The 10,556-nt window shown below is 57.0% G+C and overlaps 1 protein-coding gene across 2 annotated transcripts in view; it reads right to left on the bottom strand.

The window, feature by feature from the left end:
• NDST1 (N-deacetylase and N-sulfotransferase 1) overlaps positions 1-8,312 on the bottom strand; it is a 58,817-nt gene extending 50,505 nt beyond the window's left edge. Inside the window, exon 1 of one of the 2 annotated variants that reach the window (XM_045815248.2) lies at positions 8,095-8,312. The gene's annotated coding sequence lies outside the window, so the exon portion shown is untranslated. Of the gene's footprint in view, positions 1-7,642; positions 7,793-8,094 lie in introns of those variants that run through there. The other variant, XM_045815251.2, reaches the window with a different exon arrangement.
• Positions 8,313-10,556: the final 2,244 nt, after the last annotated feature.

The raw sequence follows: 10,556 nt of genomic DNA on the forward strand, positions 1-10,556 counted from the left end.
CTCAGCACTGAGTGAGTCTCTGTGTCCCTCAAATGGCCGTCCAGACCACAAGAAAAATGACAGCGTCTGCAGTGAAGGCCCCAATGTGGAGGCTTCAGCCCTAATCACCCCAACACACTCCTATCACCTCCACCAAAACCTAAGTCACTCATTTGATAGTATATACATTGCTGCATCTTTAAACCAATCTACGTTGCCCCAGCTAAACAAACACTCCAAGACAATCCCCCACCTCCCTTCTTCCAAAGAGATTGTGCTTCTGCCCTACAGAAGTCTGTAGAATTCCTAGATCTACCGCCTTATGGCTGTAAGGCCTCAGTATTTTCATCTAAAAAATGGTGACAGTAATAGCGCCTGCTTTATAGGGTTATGCCTAGTAAGCACTGATAAGCTCTCAAAAAAGGCTGAGTGGCCATTACATGATCATCGTCATTAAAATTACTGAGATGCTTACCACTGCAGGGCTGGTGACAGTTAAGGCCCCTTACCCCTCTCAGACCACGCCTGACCACGGCAATCGCACACACATGCATGTGCCCTCACCCCCCCACACACAGCTTCTCTGAAGCAGGACCCACACTCTGCCTGACTCCAGCCCCAGAACACAGCTGCCTTGTTCCTGGCATCCACCTTTGCCAAGGGTGGCGAAGTACGCTGAGAGCCCAAGGACAGAAGCATTTTTTTTTTTTTTAATTATCTAACCAGGGGCGCCTGGGTGGCTCAGTCGGTTAAGCAGCTGCCTTCGGCTCAGGTCATGATCCCAGGGTCCTGGGATCGAGCCCCGCATTGGGCTCCCTGCTTCTCCCTCTCCTTCTGCCTGCCTCTCTGCCTACACGTGCTCACTTTCTCTCTCTCTCTGTCAAATACATAAATAAATAATCTTAAAAAAAATGATCTAACCAAGTGTTTCTTGAACTTGAGCATGCACCTGAGTCACTTGGAGGCTTCTTAAAACAGACTGTGGATTCCCTCCTTCCCCATCGATCCCAGTTTCTGATTCAGTAGGTCGGGGGTGGGGCCAGATAATTTGCATCCTCGGCAAGTTCCCAGGTAATGCTGATGCCACCAGTCCAGATAGGAACTTTGAGGGCCACTGACTTCACCTGCAGGTGAATCAGGAAGAGCTCTCACGAGTATGCGACACTAAGACGACTGTGAAAGCAAGAGCAGGAGCTGCCTGGACGTAAGGAGAGGAGGAAGGGAATCTGGGCAGAGAGGGAAGCATGAGTGAAGGCCCTGGGATGATGACACTCATTTCTCCTCACCTGGCCTCTGCCTGGGCAGGTAGCGCAGACCAGAGGTGGCTGCCACTGAGTCATTACAGCAGACCTCTGCTGCCCGCCCGCCACCCAAGACCTGCCCAGACAGGTCGACCCATGGCCGGCCTAGGGGAGATGAGGAGCCCCGCCCTGCCTCTTACAGCCAGGCCTCAGGTGTGCAGGAGGCCAGAGTCTCCCAGTGCTGGGAGGTGCTCCACACCTCCAGATCCGACCCCCTCCATCCTGGCTGGCTCTGAGTGTTTCCACACTTCCCGGGCCTCCCAGAACAAGTCAGTGGCGGCTGGCCGGAGCAGCCCCTCCGAAACCAGCCCTGTGATGGTCACTCCCGGAGTCTTCACCTCCCCAGGCTGAGCCATCCGCTTCGCCAAGCCCTCGCCGCCCCATCTCACAGGGCGGTGACACTAGCGCCTCCCTCCTGCGGCGGCTGGGAGGATGACCTGAGCTCCATGGGCAAAAACAGCATCGCCAACTACAACAACAATCATAACGAACACGGACTGAGCCTGCACTCAAGCGCTTTCCCTGCACTATCTTTCTAAATGCTACGCGATGGGGACAATTACTATCCCCGTTGTACAGATGAAGACACTAAAGAGCTTGCCCAAGGTCTCACGGGTCGGAGATGGCCCGGCAAGGGTCTGAACCCAGACTATCCGGCTCCAGCCTCTGCTCTGTCTGTATCCTACTCAGCTGCCTCAAGACCTACCCCAGGGTCGCCTCTCCCTGCCATCATCCTAGCCCCGTTCCCAGGCCACAGGGAGCCTAGGCAGGAGGCCTCTGGAGGCTCCAGCGCACGGTGTGCACAATCTGGGGTATGGGCCCCTCTTCTTGAGGATGGCCGCAGGATCTGCCAGCCAGGCCAACTTATCTGACACGAGTTTTGGCCACCATTCCACATGACCACCAGAGAGGAAACTGGGCCTACGAAACTTGAGCACCTCAACCTTGATGAAAGGGGGGAAGAGGAACAACAGGTGTAAGAGAAGAAACCCTGTCGGGCTTCCTGGATAAGAATGCCAGCTCCCACACCCCACACAAATTGCCCTGACTCTCTGGACCTCGGTTTCCTCTTCCGAACAAGCCTCCTCAGGCTACTAGAACAGAAAGTTCAGGAACTCAAACTCCAAGGATTCTTCCCTCCGTCTCTGAAAGGACAGACCATCCCCTGGGTATAAACAATAATAATCCCCACTATTATCCTTGAAGAGCTCTTACTGACGGGGCTCTTACTCTGGGTAAGGCATCGATCTGTCCAACTCTCTTAGCAAAACAGGACGATTCCTATCCTTATTTTGCAGTTGAGAAAACCAATGCCCAAAAGGGATTTAAGATTTAGGTAATTTGCTCCAGATCTCACAGCTAATGGTGGCAGAGCTGGGATTCGAACCCACAACTTTTGACTCCACTCTGCAATGCCACCCACCCCCACTGTATAGAAATGGCCCGCGTGCAGGGCCTGCCTCCAAAGCATGGAGCCTAGAAGAAATGAGACGTGTCCTTAAGAAGTCAGAATTCAAAGCCAGGTGTGCCAAGGGCCCAGCGAGGGGACCATATAACAGGCTCTGCCCATGTAAAAGCAGGGAGCAGGTAATGCCAGCTCTGTGGCATTGGGGATGACTGTATGGAAGAGGTAACACTGGAGCTGGGCCCTGGTTGGGGAGGACTGGGGGCGGGGGGTGATGAGGGGACGTGACCGGCAGGCCACATCCTCACCAGGAGCAGAGATGCACAGGCAGGAAGGGACGGGCGCACGCAGGGGAGGAAAAGAGGCAGGTTCTTCTTGAGGGCTGAGGGGGGAATGGAGATGGGGCACAGGGTCACATCGTGGGCTACTCCCCAGACCTTGCCCTCAAATAAATAAATGCTCTTTTGCTATGTATATTTTAAAGTTAGATTAATCCAATCTGTATCAAGAAATAGAACAGGGAGAAATAGAAAGGGCTAGGAGGCAACTTAATATAAACTCCCCTCCATCTAGAAAAGAGCTTTGGTCCCCTCTGTGTCTCCTTTGGTGGCAGACTGGCTCTGGTCCAGAGGCCACACAGTCCTAGACATTCCTGTCCATCCCTTCTACCAGGCTCCAAGGCTCCAAGCTGAAGTTGAAGGGCAGAACTTTCTAAGAGCCCCTCAGGCAGGATAAAGTGCCTCTGCTGATGACGACCCCCCACCCCAGACCAGGAGACCCTGCTTTAACCTTTACTGCAGGGAAGGAGGGGGACGGTCCTGCCCCCACCCACGCCCTCCCACTCCTCACTTTCAAACCCACAAGCCCTCTCCTCCAACTCCTACTGATTCAGACTGATTCATAATTCAGCCTTCTTTCCACACATTTGAGGAAAGAGAGACTGAACCCATTTCACAGACTGGGAAATGGAAAGCAGAAGGTTCCAGTCGTCTGTGAAACCACAGTTCCCGGCAGCTTGGGCTCCGGCAGCTGACCCAGACGTCCCGAGGGGCCCCTGGAAGGTCAGCTGTGCTGAGTGTATTCCACGGGATAAGGACTCTCCCAGGCAGAGCACTGCAGGCCAGGCAAGTATGGGGAACTTCCCAAGAAGCACGGGAAGGGGCAGCCCTGAAGAGCTATGAGAAAAACGGGGTGGAAGTGGGCCCAGCACCACCCCAGCTGAACTGAGAGCGGTCACCCAGGCCTGACCCTTCTGGTACACGCCCTCGGCACCCTCTCCCCCTCTCCGATCTCACTGCATACCTTTAGCAATGGAGACTTTCCCTCCTCCCCAGGCGTCCTATTCCCCCCATCCTATTCCCCAGCCTCCTATCACCCTTGGTGCTGTCTCTGGCCTCGGGAGGCACAGGACAAGGCTGTGCCCTCTGCCCACAGAGAGCCTTGCAGGGGTTCCAAAGCGGTGACACTGCCACTTAAGGGTCCTTCCCCAAACCTTCGGTCACCCGTAATGATCCCGATCCCCAAGGCAGCTACTAAGTCCTGCAGATTCCTCCTCCTTTCTTCAGCCCCATGGCCTGCGTCAGGCTTTGGTCAGCTCTCCGCTGGACCACAATTTACCATCACCTCTGAGCGGGTCTCAACGCCACCCATCTTGCCATCATCTTTGGCCAAATGACCTCTGAGAGGAACAGCACACTATGGCAGAAACAGTTCCGGCCTGCGTTCCAAACAGCTCTGCAAGTGACTCAACCCCTCTGAGCCTCCATTTCCCCATCTGAAAATGGGGCAGGGGTGGGGGTTCCCAGCGGCAGCAGCTACTTTGCAGGGGTATTGTGAGATTTCGATGGAGCGTCTGTAAGGAGCCTGGCACGAGACACAGTAACAGGCATCAACTCAACGAGCTGCTTTACAACCCTCTGTCCTCTCCACCAGCTACAGAATAAAATCCAAACTCCTGAGCAGGATGATGCAAACACCCCACAACCCAATCTTGCCTCCCACTGCCCCCCTTCCCCTAGCCTGCATCCTCACAAACACTTCCTCCCCCAGGAAGCCCTGCCGACGTTAACAACCAAAAGAGCTTTTCCCCTCTACTGACCTTCCAAAACCCATCTATCACTGACCACGTCCTGCCTCTTTACCATCACAGATCCAGATCCTCATCTTCCCTCCCCCATCAGACCAGCAGCCTCTCTACTGAGAAACAAGCAGCACCTCACCCCATTTCATTTCCCCATCACCCCACTCCGCAGACAGTTTCCATACATATTTAACAAATTACCCTAATGTTCCATTTCACGTAAAGCACGTCCAAGTCCTCCAAACAGTTCAGATATTTCAAGCCATACCCCAAACCAAATTCCAAGCCAGCAGAAGTCTGCCCAATCTCTAGGGACTTGCAGGCCTGGCTTTGGTCCCAAAGCATGGAAGACAGGTCGAGCAGACCCAAAGCCCAGGGCAGACACAGCTCAGGGCTGCTGAGACTAGAGACCGTTGCTACGTTTCTCAGATGCAGAGTCTCTCAGTTGGCCACTGGGCCAACCCCCAGTCTATGGTTCCATAACTGACCACATCCTCAACTTGTGATTTAAAACTGTTTCTTGCATGCCCCTTGTTGACAAGAGGTTCACTATCCATCTTTTCTTGCTTCCTGGCTCCATCCCTTCACCTGTTGATTCTCCCTGAGGCCTCTCTTCCTGTTGTGATCATGACGATAAGGACCAGCTGGCCACATGCCACGGGTCATCTCCATTCCTCAGGACTCCTTTCAGCCATCCAGCCCCTCCACTCATTGCCCCACATTTCTGAGTCCCCTCAAAGTCCAGCTAGTAGGGGAATTTCCACTCTTGTTCCTACAGGCTAACAGTGATCTGTCCGCCCAAGAGGGCCCCCTGTTCGTGAAGTCTAGCAAAGGCCTACAGACCCTGCAAATCCCAGATACAGTGCTGGCACAGCCCTCAGGGCAGCTAGAACGGTAACGCACGAACTCACATCTCCTAAGAACTTTTGTTACCTACCCCACTCCATTGCTTTAAGATGTCATTTATTACCCAGCAAGTTGTTTTCTGTTAAAAAAAAAAATTACTGGCATCCCACAGTCAGAGCCTGATCGGCAGTCATGAGATGGTACCCCAACTAAAAGATTGGGCCAGCACAGGGCATTAAAGCCAGTGGGAGTCTGGGTCACCCCACACATTCACTCACGGGCCTACACGTGTCCCAGGCTCAGAAACCCCATCACACATTCATTTTCCAATAGGATTCTGTAATCCTGACACTGGTTCAAAGTCCACCCACCATGCCTGTCTTCAGGGACTTTTGGGGTTGGAGTACCTAGAACAGCACACTAGTTTATCAATAAGGACCCTACTGATGATTCACACAAGAGGACACCTGGGATATAAACCCCTTGGCCTTCTGTCTCCTGTCGCCCCAAGGGCTCCACTTCTTGGCCCTACCTCTGCCCCCTGCTGATCCGAAAGTGACCTGGTCTGAATGGAGATGAAAGGCTCTGCCGTCCCCTGGGTGCTGGAGAGAGGCCTGTTGACAAAGCCACCAGCTGTCCCTAGCTGGAGCCAGGGAGACCGGCTCCTCCCTGCACCACCCGCACTGGGAAAGCATTCCTGCCATGGACCCAGCCAGCAACAGAAGTTGGACCATCGCAGAGCTCCAGGCCCGGGAGCCAGTGGACTTCCCTTCTGCTCCAGCTGCCCGCAATAACAAGGGCCAGGGCACCAGATCTCACCCTCACCAGTACCAGGCAGAAGGAGCATCACCTAGGGGTAAGGGGAATGGGGAAAGCGGACAAGTGTCCTCATAATTTGAACTGAAAATGACACTGTGAGCTCAGTCACAGCAGGACCTTCTAGAGCTCTGTAGCTGAGACTCAGGCTGGGGGAGGAGAGCGAAATCCAAGCTCCACCACTTCCCACCTGTGTGACCTTCACCGTGCTGTGCCTCAGTTGCGCGCTTGATGAGATGCGGTTAATAGTAACGGGGGAGAATTGAGTAAAATAATGTATGTAAAGCAACTGGCCCAGTGCCTGGCACACAGTACACAGGCAGTAAATACTTGTTGAATACAAACAGGCCACCCTTCACTGAGGTACCACAGGTTCTCATTTCACCCTTATTCTAGAAGATACTATATTTTCCCCATTTTACAGGTAAGGAAACTGAGGTGAGGGGAAGGTAAGGAACCAGCCCAAGGTCACAGAGCCGGGAAGTGACAGACACCCAGGGCAGTCTGCACCTCAGACCAGGGGGCAGGCCATTCTGAATGACTGGGGGTTGGCGGGGAGGAGCACGGCGCTGGGGCTAGACGGGGGGTGGGGTTCGGGATCTCCTGGGCCTGGCGTGGCTCCTGGTTGACCCGTGTGCTCGAATCCGGGAAAGCAGAGCCAGGAGGCCAGTCCCCAGACTCCCGGCCTGTCCCAGAGCCCACGCGTCCACCGGCGCCCCCTCCTCACCCCGTCCCAGGGTGTTCAAGAGCAGCGTTCAAAACGGAGTCTCCTCGCTCCGAGAACCCGAGGGAGGAAGGGAGTTAGAGACCAGGCCGCGCACAGTCCCGAGAAAACCGGTCCGGCTGCCTTCCCCTGCCCCGAGCGGGGACCCGGCCTCTAACCCCCCTCCCTCGCCAGACAAAAGTTTCCCCTGTTCGGGAGGAGGGGAGGGGGAGGGGGCATTCCTCGTGAGTGACATTATCCGTGACCTACAGCTGCCGCGCTGCCCTCGCCCGCACCCTAGCCTGCCCCCGGCCCCCGCGCGGCCCCCCACCCCTTTGTCCTCCCACCCCGGTGCGCGGGGCCCCGGCAGACTTGGCTCGCCCGCCCGGCGCCCGCCCGCACTAAACTTGCGCCGGCGGCCGCTTGGGCCCCGCGCGGCCTGCACGCCCGGCTCGGGCCCCGCCGGCCCGGCGACAGGGGACTGGCTGGCCCCGGCCCTCCCAGCCTCTTACCTGCCCAGGCTGGGGCGCCCCCCGGGGCAGGAGGCGCTCCCGGCGAGCCGCGGGACGCCTGGGTCCCCCCACCCCCCGGCCGTGCGGGCGCCGCCGGGCTCTGGCCCCGGCCGGGGTTAACCCCTCGCCGGCCGCCACCCGTCGCTCCCACCCCCGCTCCACGCCGCAGCCGCCGCCACCGCCCGCTCAGCCTCCCGCCCGCTGTCCCCCTCCCCCTCCCGCCCGGTGCCCAGCCCCCAGTCCCGGCCCCCGGCACTGCGCTGGGGCAGCTCGCAGTCCCCCCCCCCCGCCGCCTCGCGGTCCCGCGGCGGGGAGGTGGGGGTCTCCCCGAAGACTGGAAGTTGGGGCGCGCTGCCCCGCGCCCCGCAGGCCGGTCGGACACAGAGGGGCGAGCCCGCGCGCCCAGGGCCCCCGGCCCGTCTCCCCTTCCCCTCGCCCGCCGCGGCGCCTACCTCCCCGAATCGCGGCCGTGGGAGCGGGGTTCGATCCCGTGATGGAGCGTGGGTGCCCGCCCGAGATCGGCTCCGGAGGCCCGGGAGGCCGGCGGGCGTGCGGCGAGCGCCCCGGGGCGGGGGCCGGGGCGGGACCGGGCGCCGCTATCGGGGCTGGATTTCTCGGCTTCCACCCGGATTCTCCCTCGGCTCTCCCGGCCGATTCGGTGCTGCTCGGCGACCACGTGACGCGGGCTGCCTTTGACCCCTGTCTCCGAGCGGGTAGGGGGCGGGGGCCAGAGGGGGTGTCAGATGCGGGACCCACGAGGGCCCCGGGCGGCTGCCGGGCGTCCGGATGGCGGTGACCCCCGGGGAAACAAAGCCCTGGGGAAGCCAACAAGTTATTCGAGGTCAAAGAGGGAACAGCGCTGGGGGTCGGGGAGGCTCCTGAGAAAATGAGGGAGACAAAGACTCGCGCCCACCGCGCCGCCGGGGGCCCCGGGAAGCGCCCTGGACGGGCCAAGGGGGGCCTCCCGGCTGTGCCGCCGCTGGGCTTATGACAACCCTCCAGGGCCTCCCCAGACGGCTCCCCCGACAACCAGGTCTCTGCCAGAGTGACCCCCACCCCACCCCACCCCACCTTTGCCCTGACTCTCGAAAACCCCTTTATTTCCTTTATCGTGATTATCTGGTTCATTTACTGGTCTCATTGTTTACTAGAATGTCATCTCCCCCAACAAGTTGTTCCCAGCTGAATCCCCAGCGCCTGGCCCAGAACTGGCAGATGAAGGCGTGGAAGACCTTTACAGATTTCTTCTCCCACTGAGCCTCAGTTTCCCATCCCTGGTGTCATTTCAACCATCTCAAGGATCCTGCAAGTTAGGCAAGACTATAGTGGCCGTCCTCATTAAATGATTGGGGACAATGAGGCCCAGAGAGATGAGATGATTTCTGGGCGTTTCATAGAGAGCTGAGTGGAGTCTGTGCTCAAATCTGACTGCTCTAGACAGAGGGGCTTTTTGCCTTCTCTGAACCAACGGGAATAAGGAGAGATGGGGCAGGGGAAGGGGGGGGGCTTAGTGAGCCTTCAGGAACTTGCTAATGATGTGGAATTTGGAAAACAGTAGATTGGTAGTTTCCTAAGGATCTTCTGAGGCTCACAATTAACTGTAGGAACCAGGTTCAAAAAGCACGTGAGCAACCAGAGCAGAGCCAAGAGAGGTAGAAGGGCCAAACTGGACCCATGACAATAGGAGAGACTCATTCCCATTCCCCTAAAGGGCAACTTTGTCCTGGGGGGAGGGGTTTTCAGCCAGCCCACTCCTGTCTCAGAGGGGGAAAGACACTCAGCCTGAACAAGAAGAGATGCTGGGGGATGGGACTGGGTTCCTGACTTCTAGATGTGCCCAAGTGACAGCTTTGGATGGAGTACCATCAGATAGGAATGAGCCTAATAGTGGTGGTCCTGGGCCCAAACTGCAGGCCATGTTCAAAGAGGGGCTTGTAACTTCTTAGTGCCTACTCCAGCCCTGCCATCAGTTTGGCCAAGGAAATCAGCATCCACCAGCAAAGTATCCTTTATAATCTATGTTCTTGTCGTCAATGATCTGAAAGTCCTTGAATATGCCCTGAGTCTCAGGCAGGTTAAACAAGCCCCCTAGAAACTTACTCATGCTAATCTCTGCTTTAGAAGCCCATTTCCATCCACAGGAGGCCCTGTGAGCATCTTCTCTGTGCCAGGCACAGAGCTCCTGGTAAGGGAGAAGCAGGGTTGAAAGAGACATGCGCCTACACTCAGGAAGTGTATAGGCATGTTCGGAGATGATCCGCATGTCCTTCCCGGTGCCCAGGGGCTGGCTAAGCTGGGGGCCTGCTGGGGAGGCCCAGGGCAAATGCTATGGCCTACAGCACGAGGGGAGCAGAATGAAGGAGCTTTTGGGAGACCCAGCGTCAGAGCAGGACAGGACGAATGGGTGAGACTGGGGTGGAGAAAAGGACATGCTCTGCGCAAGGAACGGCCTGTGCAAAGGCCACATTGAAAGTGCTCAGGAAAAGGGGAGTGTTGCATGGGTGGGAGGCAGGGGGCAGGAGGAGAAGGGCGGAAGTAGCAGGAAGGAAAGACTGAGCAAGAAAACTGGAGAGGTAGCTTAGGAGCAGATTATAGGTGACCTCTTGGGAGAAGCTCCACAGATCGGACATTATCTTTAGGGCCTGAGGAGCCAGAAGGCTATAAGGTGAAGGAGGTGGGAAGAACCATGCTGTGGGAGGGTCGAGGGGAAGGGAGGCCAGTCAGGTCACAGAGCCATCATGCTCCTGCCCAGGCTGATTGAGATGCAACATCTCATCAATGATGCAAATCCAAACCACTGGGGGGGGGGCAGGAGTGAGCTGGGGTAACTCCCCATCACCGAGAGCTACCTCTTCCTACTCTTTTTCACGTCTTCAGAGTTGCTGTTCACCAAGCTGGCCTCAAGACCTCCAGC

The sequence above is a fragment of the Ursus americanus genome, chromosome 15 (genome assembly GCF_024610735.1).
Source record: "Ursus americanus isolate L20-20 chromosome 15, mUrsAme1.1.p, whole genome shotgun sequence".
NCBI classification, from domain to species: Eukaryota; Metazoa; Chordata; class Mammalia; order Carnivora; family Ursidae; genus Ursus; species Ursus americanus.